At 41.6% G+C, this 13,121-nt stretch overlaps 1 protein-coding gene across 1 annotated transcript in view; it reads left to right on the top strand.

The window, feature by feature from the left end:
* Window positions 1-1,153: 1,153 nt before the first annotated feature.
* LOC137335326 (cadherin-22-like) overlaps window positions 1,154-13,121 on the top strand; it is a 342,572-nt gene continuing 330,604 nt past the window's right edge. The window contains exon 1 of the mRNA XM_068000646.1: window positions 1,154-1,238. The gene's annotated coding sequence lies outside the window, so the exon portion shown is untranslated. The remainder of the gene's footprint in view (window positions 1,239-13,121) is intronic.

Here is a 13,121-nt window from a genome sequence, read left to right on the forward strand (position 1 = left end):
GTTGTTGGCTTATTCCAGCAAAACAGAGGCCATGTACAATGAACAGTATTGTCATTGTGTGTAGCAATACTCATGTACGTGAGCACCTACAATCAAGATCTGAAGGTTTAAAGCATTGGGCATTGCTGCATGGCGAAGGTGGACTCCTTAAGTCGGAAGTTATGTGAGGGAAATGACAAGTACTTTTGTCGTCTGAGTTGTTGAGCAGTTTTTGAAGTCAATTTGTTTGCTCATCCACTGAACTAACGAAAGGAACAGTAGGTGGTCGAGCAGCTCACGCACTGTTGGAGTGCTTGACTATCAGCCAGAGGACTGTGAATTTGAGCCCGTCAATCAAGTTCACTTGACTTAGCTGTGTGTGTTTCATCAATTCAGAGCTCAAGTCGCTTGATAGAGCACCCCATAATTTGCAATCTCTGGGGGAGAAAGCGGACATAGGTTAAGCAGCATGAGGCAGCCAGTCATTCCTGCCAGCCAGTCAGTAATGGCATTGAACAGGACTGCAGTCATGGGAAATCATGTGATATAGATTAGTTTTCTCAGATGGGTTGGCCACTAGCCACCTGTGTTGAATCTAGACGTGGCTAATTACATTTCTGATCAGTAAGTAAAAAATGAGTAATAGACACCGTCATTGGGCCTGTGATCTCAATACTCATATTCACATGGCGTATGCATGTGAACTTTAACCTTTTTGTGCGTTTGTTGGTAAAATGGTAAAGTGAAAAGCAGAGTGTTTTTTGATCATTGTGAGCACTTTACTTCCTTGGTTACTGAATGGTGGTAAATAGTGGACACACCTGTGGCTACATCCAATTTCTATTGGACAGCACTGAAATAGATGACTGTTTTACATCCTCAGCTGCACCAGTGAGTACTGCAAAAAGATAGCAAATAAGAGAGAAAAAGGAAAATAGGCAATTAGGAGATAATGAACTGCAAGACTTTCCTTCCTGTGTTGTTCTATATATACTCAAATGGTCACTTCACCCTCCAACTCAATCGGACACTGTTGGGCTCTGGAGGATGTTGACAAGTCCATTCATTCATTGGTGCGCTTGCTGGCTTAATGAGTAAAAACATCAGATATTGAACTGGTCAATCTCCGAACTCTCTCAGCTTTCAGTTGGCATTGCCTTTAATTCTGGTTCACAATCCATGAAAATTCAACTTTTTGTAAAGTTGCTCTTGATTCCAAAATGGACTTTGGGAGCCAGGAGGAACCAGAAGAAATGAAGGTAGGCAAGACATTAATTTCTTAAAGGAGAAAGGTTAGAAGAGACAGCATAGGTTGCATTTGGTTTAAAAAAAGTCAAAATATATATTGTAGGAAATAAGAGAGAATAGAGGAAAATAGGTTCAAGAGACCTAGAATTTACAGTTTGTAATATTAGTGTTAAAGCACTTAATATGCTATTACATGTTGTTATTACTTTACCAGAGAAGCTAACCCATTTAAAATAATTACTGCAAGCAGTAGTTTCTAGTTGTTGTTTTAAATGTGCATATTAGTTCTATAGGGTTAATGTCACTTGAATAATATAACTGCTGATGTCTGAGTAACTTTATTACTTTAACGCTAGTGTTTGATTCAGGGAGTTTTCTTGGGCTCCTCAACAGTCCACGGGTTAAATATTTTATACATCCAAAGCAAGAATCAAACCTCATTTTCCATGGGATAGTGAACAGACCAACAGAAAAAAAAAGTAGTTTATTCTAGGCCAGTTCAGTAAGGAACTGGAACAACAACTGCCAAGAAAGGGAATTCAGTGTTAGAGATAATAGATCAATTTTGATTTCCATGGGGTTAGGAAGAGATGAGAGAGATTAAGAAGACTTACATTAATAGAACACATCTTGCTTCCCAGAAACATGCCAAAACAATTCGCATACCATGAATTATTTGGAAGTGTAGTCACTGATATGGAGGCAAACATGACAGCCATTTTGTGACAGAATGATCTCACAAACAACATTAAAGTGAGGGACCAGTTAATCTGTTTTTCTGATGGTGTTGCCAACAACACGTTCAACAGTGTTGCTGAGAAAGGAATGTCAGCCAGGATGTTGAAGAACCTTCTCCATTTCATTGAATAATGCCATGGCATTAGTGCCAGCTGAACAGGCCGACCAAGATTAACATCTATCCAACGAATATTTCCAACAATGCAGTACCCCCTCTGGTGGTCCAGCCTAGATTGTATGTTCAAGTCCTGGGCTGGACTTGAGCAAACCCACAACCATCTGACTCAGAAACAGCACTACCCAATGAGCCAAGATGACACTGATCTTAGGAGTGTGGTTGACAAGGAGATGGAGGAGTTTACACCTGAGATAGTCATGCATGCATTGTGGAACAAGTTAGCTTTATGGGTCAAATGGCTTTCTTATGTCCTTCATAGATGTGAATAATCTTTTCAAAGCAGAGTGATAGCTCACACTTATGAAAATTAATTGATAAATGTATAGCTCAGGAGTTATCACTTGGCATCCTCACAGCTCCTAGCATTCACTTTGGATCGATTCAATTATTGCAGATATAATTTACTCCCTCCAATTACAGAAACAGACCCATTGCTGCAGTGTAAAAGACAGTGACACAAAGTAACTGCCATTTGTGTAGTACACAGATGCATGAAAGTACACAAGTGAAATGTAAAAGATCAGGAAGACTGCTTTAGACAAAGCCATAAAGTATTGCAACATTCTCATCTGAATTTGAAGGGCACTTATCGGTATAAATTTAAAAGTCTTGTTTCTAACAAGAGTGAGTCACATCTTGCCTTTCAAAGGCATCACGCCTTGGCATGTTGCACATCCATAGAGGTTGGCAGCACAGAAGGCGGCCATTTGGCCTATTGCGTCCGTGCTGCCTCTATGCGACAGCAATCAAAAACCAATCACGTTGCCCTGCTCTCTCTCCATAGCCTTGTATCTTCCTCTGCTTCCAGTATTTATCCAATTTCTCTGCAAAGATGCGATGGTCTCTGCCTCAACTATTCTCTGCAGCAAAGCGTTACTTGGTCCAACAAGGCTCTGTAAAGAAATGTATCCTAACCTCTCTCCTCACACACTCAGGTCAAATGGTTGGCTGAAAAAAGAATTAAATCTGTTAAATTATCTATCCGATTGATTAAACATGAATGAATGGAAGCAGTTCAATTCAGTCAGTAAGTTCACCAACAACAACTTGCATTTATATAGCGCCTTTAACGTAATAAAACCCAAGGTGCTTCACTGGAGAGTCGTTATACAAAATTTGACACCGGGCCACATAAGGAGATATTAGGACAGGTGACTTGGTCAAAGAGGTAGGTTTTTAAGGAGCGTCTTAGAGAGGTGGAGAGGCTTAGAGCCTGGGCAGCTGAAGGAACAGCCATCAATGGTGGAGTGATTAAAATTGGGGATGCACAAATGGCCTGAATTGGAGGAGTGCAGAGATCGCGAAGGGTTATTGGGCTGGAGGAGGTTAGAGATAGGGAGGGGTGAGGCCATGGAGGGATTTAAAAACAAGGATGAGAATTGTAAAATCAAGGCGTTTCTGGACTTGGAACCAATGTAGGTCAGCAAGGCCAGGGGTGATGGGTGAACGGGACTTGGTACGAGTTAGGATACGGGCAGCAGAGTATTGTTTGAGCTCAAGTTTATGGAGGGTGGAAGATGGGAGGCCGTCCAGGAGAGCATTGGAATAGTCAAGTCTAGAGGTAGCAAAGGCATGGATGAGGGTTTCAACAGTGGAGGAGCTGAGGCAGGGTACCACTGAGAATTGACTAAGCAGTGGAAAAAAAGTTACTCCCTTTTTGTTTTGAAAGCTACCTATCCTGAACTAGCAAGTAGCCGGAAGCAACCGAATTGTTTCAAAAGGTATAATTGCTGGTTGAATTCATCATTTTGTTCATCACATACCAGATGTTAGAATTTTTAAGGAAGCAAATCAATCTTGGAAAGAAAGACAGACAGACACCTAGGGGGGTGATTTTAACCTAACCCGCCCATCAGGGAACTGATGGGATCGGGTAAAATGTTGGTTTTTCACCCCACCTGATTTTTACTCCATCGAAGTCAGTGGTGAGCAATATTGAGTGGGGGATAAAACTGGTGGTCAACCCGATCCCGTTGGTTTCCCACCTGCCGTGTTAGGTCAAAATTACCCCCTAATGTTTGCTGCTTCTGATCTGTAGTTTGAAGCTTGCATGCTTTCTTTGCAATCTGCTGTTTCCTCATCAAACAAGCAGTGTTGTTATCCAACTTGCTGTGAGCAAGATCACAGAAGATCTGCTGGTACAATGTCCAGCATAGCTAAGAACATAAGAAATAGGAGCAGGAGCCTGCTCCACCATTCAATAAGATCATGGCTGATCTTCTACCTCAACTCCACTTTCCCGCATATCCCTTGATTCCATTAGTGTCCAAAAATTTATCGATCTCAATCTTGAATATACTCAATGACTGAGCATCCACAGCCCTCTGAGGTAAAGAATTCCAAAGATTCACAACCCTCTGAGTAAAGAAATTTTTCTTCATCTCTGTCCTAAATGGCTGACCTCTTATCTTGAGACTATGACCCCTAGTTCTAGATTCACCAGCCAGGGGAAACAGCCTCTCAGCATCTACCCTGTCAAGCCCTCTAAGAATTTTGTACATTTCAATTAGATCACCTCTCATTCTTCTAAACTCCAGAGAATATAGGCCCATTCTAATCAATTGCTCCTCATAGGACAACCCTCTCATCCCAGGAAACAATCTAATCTAGTGAACCTTCACTGTGCTGAGTCTAAAGCAAGTATATCCTTCCTTCGATAAGGAGACCAAAACTGTACACAGTATTCCAGGTGTGGTCTCACTAGGGCCCTGTACAATTGCAGCAAGACCTCCTTACTCATTGCCTTATTGCAAGAGGGTTGGAGTATAACATATCATTTGCCTTCCTTATTACTTGCTGTAACTGCATGTTAACTTTATCTATCACACTTATGAGTCAATTTATTAAAAAAAGAAAGGCAGTCACTGCATGTTAGTTTCTTCTGACCTGGCCCTGAGAAGTTACTTCTTGTAAATGCCCTTCACCAACAACAATTAGACTTTGTGGCCTGAAAGGTTAAGTGAAACACAGCTTCACCTGAGCAGCAGAATAACATACTATGACCATCATAAAACAGCATATCATGTGACTTGTCATGAACAATGCCTTGGGAGATCAATTAGTACTTAAAACAAGACTCCCCAAAGCCTTTCCACCATCTACAAGGCACAAGTCAGGAGTGTGATGGAATGCTCTCCACTTGCCTGGATGAGTGCAGCTCCAACAACACTCAAGAAGCTTGACACCATCCCGGACAAAGCAGCCCTCTTGATTGGCACCCCATCCACCACCTTCACCACCAGTGCACCGTGGCTGCAGTGTGTACCATCTACAGGATGCACTGCAGCAACTCGCCAAGGCTTCTTCAACAGCACCTCCCAAACCCGTGACCTCTACCACCTAGATGGACAAGGGCAGCAGGCACATGGGAACAACACCGCCTGCACGTTCCCCTCCAAGTCACACACCATCCCGACTTGGAAATATATCGCCGTTTCTTCATCATCGCTGGGTCAAAATCCTGGAACTCCCTACCTAACAACAGCACTGTGGGAGAACCTTCACCACACGGACTGCAGCGGTTCAAGAAGGCGGCTCACCACCACCTTCTCAAGGGCAATAAATGCTGGCCTTGCCAGTGGCTCCCACATCCCATGAACAAGTAAAAAAAAAACTGAGGCAAACCCCTTCCACAGGCACTTAAAACAGCTATACAAGGATTGAAGTAATTTATTATAGTAATGTACAGATTTGGATAATGTGTACTCTTCATTTTATACAAGTACTATTTATTGTTTTCATCACTGACAGGTGGTAAAATTATATTCTACAACTGTCTAGCGTGCAATAGGAATTTTATTTAGCATTTTTGAAGGTCTCACTTCTGCTTTTACCCTTTAAAATCTCAGTATAAGGGGAAGCTAGATTAGTGCATGAGGGAGAAAGGAGTAGAAAGATGTGTTGATAGGGTTAGAGGAGGCTTGTGTGGAGCACAAACACCGGCATGGACCTGTTAGGCCAATTGGCCTGTTTTTGTACATTTTATATTGGTGATAGTCTGAGAAACATCATATAAATACACTCAGACAGTGGTTCAGTTGGGAAGTGCCTCACCCAATGTGGAATTGAGCCATGAGTTAGCTAATCTTAGCCAAGGTGGTGGTTGGGATAATAATGTTGACTACAGCACCCTGAGATAAGGGGGAAGAATACCAAGGGTGTATATTCTTGCTCACTTGTATTATGAGCTTCCCCCAACACAATACATAGGAAAATCATCCACGACAACTGGTCGAACCAGGTTCTATCCATACCCATTTGGTTTAGTTTAACTCTGATCTGCTCCAATGCACATTAATTGAAACGATTGTTCAGTTAATTGTGCCATGGAGGAAAGCAAAGAACTTAATTGAAGAACCATTGACTGAAATCAATAGCCTATTTACTACAGCTTCAGAGTGCTTGTTTATTCAATTTAAACTCTGTATCTAATTACTGATTTGTAGCTTTCATGTGCCTGACATGCAAAAAGAAACAAGAGATCTTTTAACTATGAATGAACCTGCTTGTTTGTGCATGAAGAAACATTTTCAGCATTGTTTTCACTCAATGTTAACAGTAAGTATTGAGGTCAGATATAATGTGCCTCTTTGTTAATAGTTGGCATGAGAGCCCCTTCAATTGTGACAGTGGCAAAATTTCAAGAAGCAGATGGTGGCCTAACCGTGGACTTGTCCACGAGCCCTGCCCAATCAGCATGATTGCTTGGGTGCAGAATAGACACTGTGTATTCTCCACCTGTCCAGGACAGTATGTCGCTCTTGTTGTAAATCATTTTACATTGCAATTCAGCCAAGAGCAGTTGAAGCTCAGCCCACCTGCAGCGAGCAAGATGTGTTTGGAAAACAGCCTGATGATTTGAGCATATGCCCCTCAGTTAGTGCCATACTGCAAGGCTGATCGCTTTCGTTTGTGCCCGAGTTCTGAATGGTTTTCATGCCTATACAAGATAAACATCACTACTGTATTAAAACCTGTATTGTGTTTTATGGGTGCATGAAGATTAATGGGAAATATCAGCCTCTGAGGGTGGTACAGTTACTACTCACTAGTTTTGATGGAGATTCCACCATTAGTGATGGGACATTTCCTGAGCAGCTAGGTTAGGTGTGTAGAGTTTACTTGAGTTTATGCTTCTTCCTGGTTGCAACTTATTCCTATTACTTCCCTACGAGTGCTACTTTGTCCAACCAGGAGAACTGCTCCAGGTTGTGGACCTCTCCATCACAATCATCAGCGTCACTCCATGATTAGCTGTGCCAGGACTCAGCTTTGTGCAGACAAGTTGACCACTTTCCTCTGTCCTCGGTGTCACGGTTTGGGATTCTTCGGCCATTTTCTCTCAGAACGGTCTTGGGCATGAGCAATGTTAAGATGTGTGTGTGATTTTGTTTAGCAAAATGTTTGCCTAAAAGACATTAGCTTCCCAAGAAAGCCCCAAGCTGAGTTGAGTAGGTGGATGAATGGTAATTATGATATGAGATAGGATTTTCCCTGAACCAAACATTGGACAATTCATTGGCTTTGTCTGGCTACTTAGAGAGCAACTTCGCACCTTGGTGTTGGAAACTTTTTGTGATCTTGATGAAAATGTGAGAATGGCTTAAAAAAAAAAATCTAAGTACATAAGCGAAGAGTCAGTTGAAGTGCAGAATGCTGTGAAGGGAGTGAACCACTTTCCTGCAAGGTAGGGCAGGGTTGAGAGAGATTAGGCTTTTAAGTTGAATTAGACAACCCATCGAAGCAGGTTAGCGTAAGCATGTTCTTTATTTTTGTAACAATGCGCGAACAGAAGTTATACTGATTGTACCAAGTCTCTCATCATACTCCGTGTTCCATACATTTTGCTGACTGTGGGATAAAGCAGCTTACGAATCAAACCCAATGACATCTTACCTAATGTTAAATTGGTCTGGCTTCAGAGATTAAAGGGATACACGTGCTTACGACATGGAGATCCCATGCAAAACACAAGGGAGTTTCATTCTTGCATTCCTGGGTCCCAATACTACACTAGTAGATTAGATGTTGACTCCCACAGTCCTTTAGCAGCAGATGATCAGAGAGTTTAAGGAAGCGACTGCCACCAAACTGAATCTGCGACAGACCAAAATTCGTGCCAATCAGATTGAAGCGTTTACGCAGTTCCATTTTAGCAATTAAGCCAAGATGTGCTTATTTTAAGCAACCTTAAAATGACAGGAAGTCCTGGCACTCAAACCCTCAACCACCTGATTGGCAGAGATGCTCTATCTGTCTTGCCAACCGCTTGAAAGAAGTAAACTATCCCTTCACAGTGACCCCTATTTACAACGAACCCAATGAAACACTATTTATATTCAAATATGTCAGTGTCCCAATTCACGTACAATCTAAAGGTGCATTCACAGCACCAGTTTAGTGTCAGCATAAAATGATTTCTGCCACCTTTCCCAATGACAGTGACTATACTTCAAAAGTACTTCATTGGCTGTGAAGCGCTTTGGGATGTCCTGAGGTAAAGAAAGGCACTATATAAATACCTATCCTTTCTTTTTTTCCTTTCATACCAGCGCTAAGGCCCAACCTGATTCTGGAGTGAAGCAGAGTGTCTACTTGTTCTGTTTGACATCTCATGGTGTATAAATCCATTGTGGTGTCAAACCTGGTTTTATAGTGTGCCCAAGGGGGTCTGTTGGACCTCCTCGGCACTTTTTGAACCTACCAGATTTCCCTCCTCCCCACTCTCTAAACATTTAAGGCTATACAAGGCTACGGACCAAATGCTGGAATATGGGATTAGAGTAGACAGGGCTGATGGCCGGCGCGGACACGATGGGCCGAAGGGCCTCTATCCGTGCTGTATGACTCTATGACTCTTTAAACTTCTAACCCTCGGGAGAGAGCCGTGTGCGTGAAGTATCCTGGTATATTTAGAACTCTTCCCTGGCAGGATCATTTGAGTTGAAACCAGGCAGGAGCCAAGCTGGAAGATGAGCTGAATGCCCCATCTAAATGAAAGGAATGACGCTGCTTATTTGATGAAATTACCACCCTCTTAGAATGAAAGAGCTCATCTACCATTGTTCAACAGGTCCCTTTCAAAGTCTTTGTGTTAATTTGTGGCGTACTTTTATCATTCATAAGGAACAAAGGAATATGTCAAGCAGAAATAAGCACCTTTGCTGATAACATTCCACAATACCTGTCTCCATACTGACTAAATCTCTTTTTTAAGATTATATTCACTCAAGGTCGGTGACAGCAAACAGTTAATCTGAAGATTACAATTCTGTGCAGTCAGCTTGAGGTCAGGGTGACAACCCAGAGAGGCAGCGAATGCAGACGAGCATCTTCCACAGGCAGAAGACTCTTCTAATCAGTGTTGAAAATGCAGCAAATTCAAATTGAGCCGACTGCTTACTGCAGCTGAACCTGAACTTGCTGCTGTTTCCAACTCCTCAACCTGTCAGTCAGTAAAACTCAATAAGCCGGCTCCTGATCTCGTGATCGTTTGTTGCCATAAACAGCTTTGCCACAAAAGGATTCCGCTGTAGTGCGATCCGTCAAAGCAACAACAAAGACAATGAAAAACTTTGAAATCAATGAAGTGCTGCACTAAACAATAGTGACAAGGGTGGTTATTGTCTTCATATACTGTGCATTGCCTAAGCCTTGCGGTTCATTCAAGGGAATGTCAAATGTAAAACAAGCAAGTGGTGAGGCATTCTAATCTCTGCTCATTATTTGTGATTTACAAGTATTGTCCGTTAACAATGTTGTCCGTTAACCCTGTGAAATTGTTGGAGAATCTTGGTAGCCAGTCATCTAATTTCCTTTCGCATAACCACAATCACTGCAATTCTTTGAATTTGAAGGACTTTAGGATGTCCTGAGAGGTGTGATAAGGCAAGTTGTTTATTGGTGACCAACACAGTAACTTTAATTTCGTTGAGTACATTTTAAACTTCCAAAAGTATGTTGAAAATCCTCCACAAAATAAAATGAAAATCTTAAATAAAAGACATTAAGGTGAAGCACTGCCCCAAATCTGGAGTGGTGATAGCAAAACGTAATCATGAGCTGCATTTCAAAGTAAATGGTGACTCCCAATCAGTGTATCAATGGCTCTTGGCTAATGGGCATGCTCTGCAAGCATTTCTCCTCAATGTTAGTGGATCAGTGTTAGTGGTGTAGGTCCATTTGACCAGTATTCCAAAATCTGTGGACATTTCCATATTTAGCGGGAGTCCCATTATCCTCACAGCTATGGGCAGACAGCAACGGTCAAGACATTCACACAGTGACTGAGTGATGATAACGACGGTGATATAATCAAAGCTGCTTGTCTATCCACTGGCTACCAAGATTCTCCAACAATTTCAATGGCTTTGGTTGCTGGTCAGTAGATCCAGATGCTCAGCATTGGACCTTGAATTAGTGGACCTGATGCAGGCCCCAATTTTAGTGAGTCAGAAAACAGCAGACAAACACAATGAGAAAGAAAGAGAGAAAACGCAAAGGAGGGAGAGCAAGAACACAAGGCAAGGAGATAAATGGAAAATAAAAATTGGAGATAAAGGGGGAGAACATGAGAAGGGCGACTTGCTCCCAAAGCATCTCCCAATGCTGCACTGTACAAACCACCATGTAAGGTATAAGGTTCCCTTTGAGCTTTCCCTTTCTACATACCTGGCCTCTACTCGACACCTTCTCACAGTAGCATAGCTTGAATTGGAGTCTCCACAAATTCGTAACATCACACGTGTTCTTCGCTCCCCTCTGTGGCACTGCACGTTGATGCTCCATGATAAAGCTGTAAGATTGATGAAGAAAGGAGATCCAGTGAAGTCTAACAAAGAAACAGAAGTAGAGGAAACAAAAGAGACTGACAAAGAGGAAAGAGAATAAAAGTCAGAGCAAAAAAAGACGCAATGAGAGGAAATCAAAAACAACAAATGTTCTAACATTTAGTGACTACTGACATATAGTGTTATTTCCTGGTAATCAACCATTGATTGAACCTGCATTGATTACATCACAGTGATTAATCCTTCAGTGAATGGTTTGGCCATTGATGTCTACCAGCTTTTCTTCAGAATTAATGACCCACAAATGAAACTGTGGAAACGTGCTGCTTTGAAGTGTATAATATTTTTGATACCTATGGAGATACACAGGCATTCGCTCATCTTTCATTAACAAAGGAACTTCACTCCTCTCGTGGTCAAAGATAACTGACCAAAAACATAAATAAAATGGCTTGTACCATAGTGATGAATAATAGATACATGTGAATCATTTCAGTAATCACACACCAAGTGTTAGATGATGTCAAAACCTGGCATCTGAGCCCATCAGTGAGATTGATGCCTTGGAATCAGTTCCAACTTTCCAGTATGATCTTCTATATCATTTTTCCTGTGCACTTCACACCTTTTCCCTGTGATTTCACTGTTTACACAAATCAGATGGAAGTAACTTAACAGTTCAATTGTTTCCATACCTGGTGTTTTCAAAGTCTCATGTGCATGAAGGAAAATGCACTGGAGAAAATACCAAAGGGAAACCAGATAAAGAATGGCTAAAATATAATTACAGAAAAAGTTTGATCACAATGTATCTCCATTTCATAAATGAAATGTTAGTCTCTATCCATTTTTGTTATTCATTCTCAGGATGGGGGCATCACTGGCAAGGCTGGCATTTATTGCTCAACCCTAGTTGTCCTGAGAAGGGCCTTCTTTTTGAATAGCAGTTTGATACAACCGAGTGGCTTGCTGGGCCACTTCAGAGGGCAGTTAAGAGTCAACCACGTTGGTGTGGGACTGGAGTCACATATAGGCCAAACTGGGTAAGGACGGCAAGTTTCCTTCCCTAAAGGACATTAGTGAACCAGTTAGATTTTTACGATGATCATGGTCACTTTTACTGAAAGAAAACTCATATTCTATTGGATTATTAGTCCAGGTCTCTGGATTACTAGTCTAGTAACATAACCATTACACTACCATAGTGATATTTTCTGAAATATAAGCCTTGAACTGCCCATTACAACCCCTCTGTTCTTCATATTGTTGGTACTTGCCACTAACCCCCTCCCATTCTCGCTTAAATTGGTAAAGCTCTTTATTTCACCCAATGTACTATTCACAGGAATCAATTCAAGTTTTGGAATTGACAAATTCCTTTAAGTAGCATTTAGTCCTTGCATGTTATTGATTTTCCTATAGTTTCAACAAGGTCACTGCTAACTAAGAGGTCAATTCTTTATCAATTACAGCCAGAAAAATCAGTCAATTTTTTGTTTTATCTTTGGGCTTAAACTTATATCTTTTAAAGAAGAAACACCTCGACTGGCTATAGGGGCCAGTGCTTCATAATTGCAGCAGGCAGGTACTTGTTTCTTTATCACTATCCATTCATATTGTCCATTGACGCTAACTGCCCAGCAATCAGCAGGTAACGGTAAACATTCTTCCCTCAAACAGTTTTAAAGCCACATTTAGCATTTTGGTTCAAGGCTCCAACAATAGAATAATTGCAGCACCCTGATCCTTACTGAGTTTTGGAAGTTTAGAATACAGAAGGAGGACTTTCAGCCCTTCGTGGCTGTGCCAGCTCTTTGCCAGTGCAAGTCAAAACGAATTCCATTGTCCTGATCTCTCCCCATATTGCTATGTCTTCCTCTGCTTCAAATACTTATTAGCTCTTTCCTTAAAAGATGTAATGGTTTCTGTCTTCATTATCTCCTGTGCAAAGCATTCCGTGCTCTAACAAATGAGTAAAAAAAATTCTCCTAACGTCTCTCCTTACACACAGTTTACAAACATAAATTGATGAACTGACTTGCCAACCAGAGGAAATGGTCTTTTTCTATTCACCCTATCAATACACAGCACAGTGGCACTGACATTGGAGATGATCCATACAGAGCAGGACACAATTCCCAACAGGGTTGTTTAAGAGCTTTGGCTGTGCCTTTGTGGGAAGCACAAGG

The sequence above is a fragment of the Heptranchias perlo genome, chromosome 19 (assembly GCF_035084215.1).
Source record: "Heptranchias perlo isolate sHepPer1 chromosome 19, sHepPer1.hap1, whole genome shotgun sequence".
Classification (NCBI taxonomy): Eukaryota; Metazoa; Chordata; class Chondrichthyes; order Hexanchiformes; family Hexanchidae; genus Heptranchias; species Heptranchias perlo.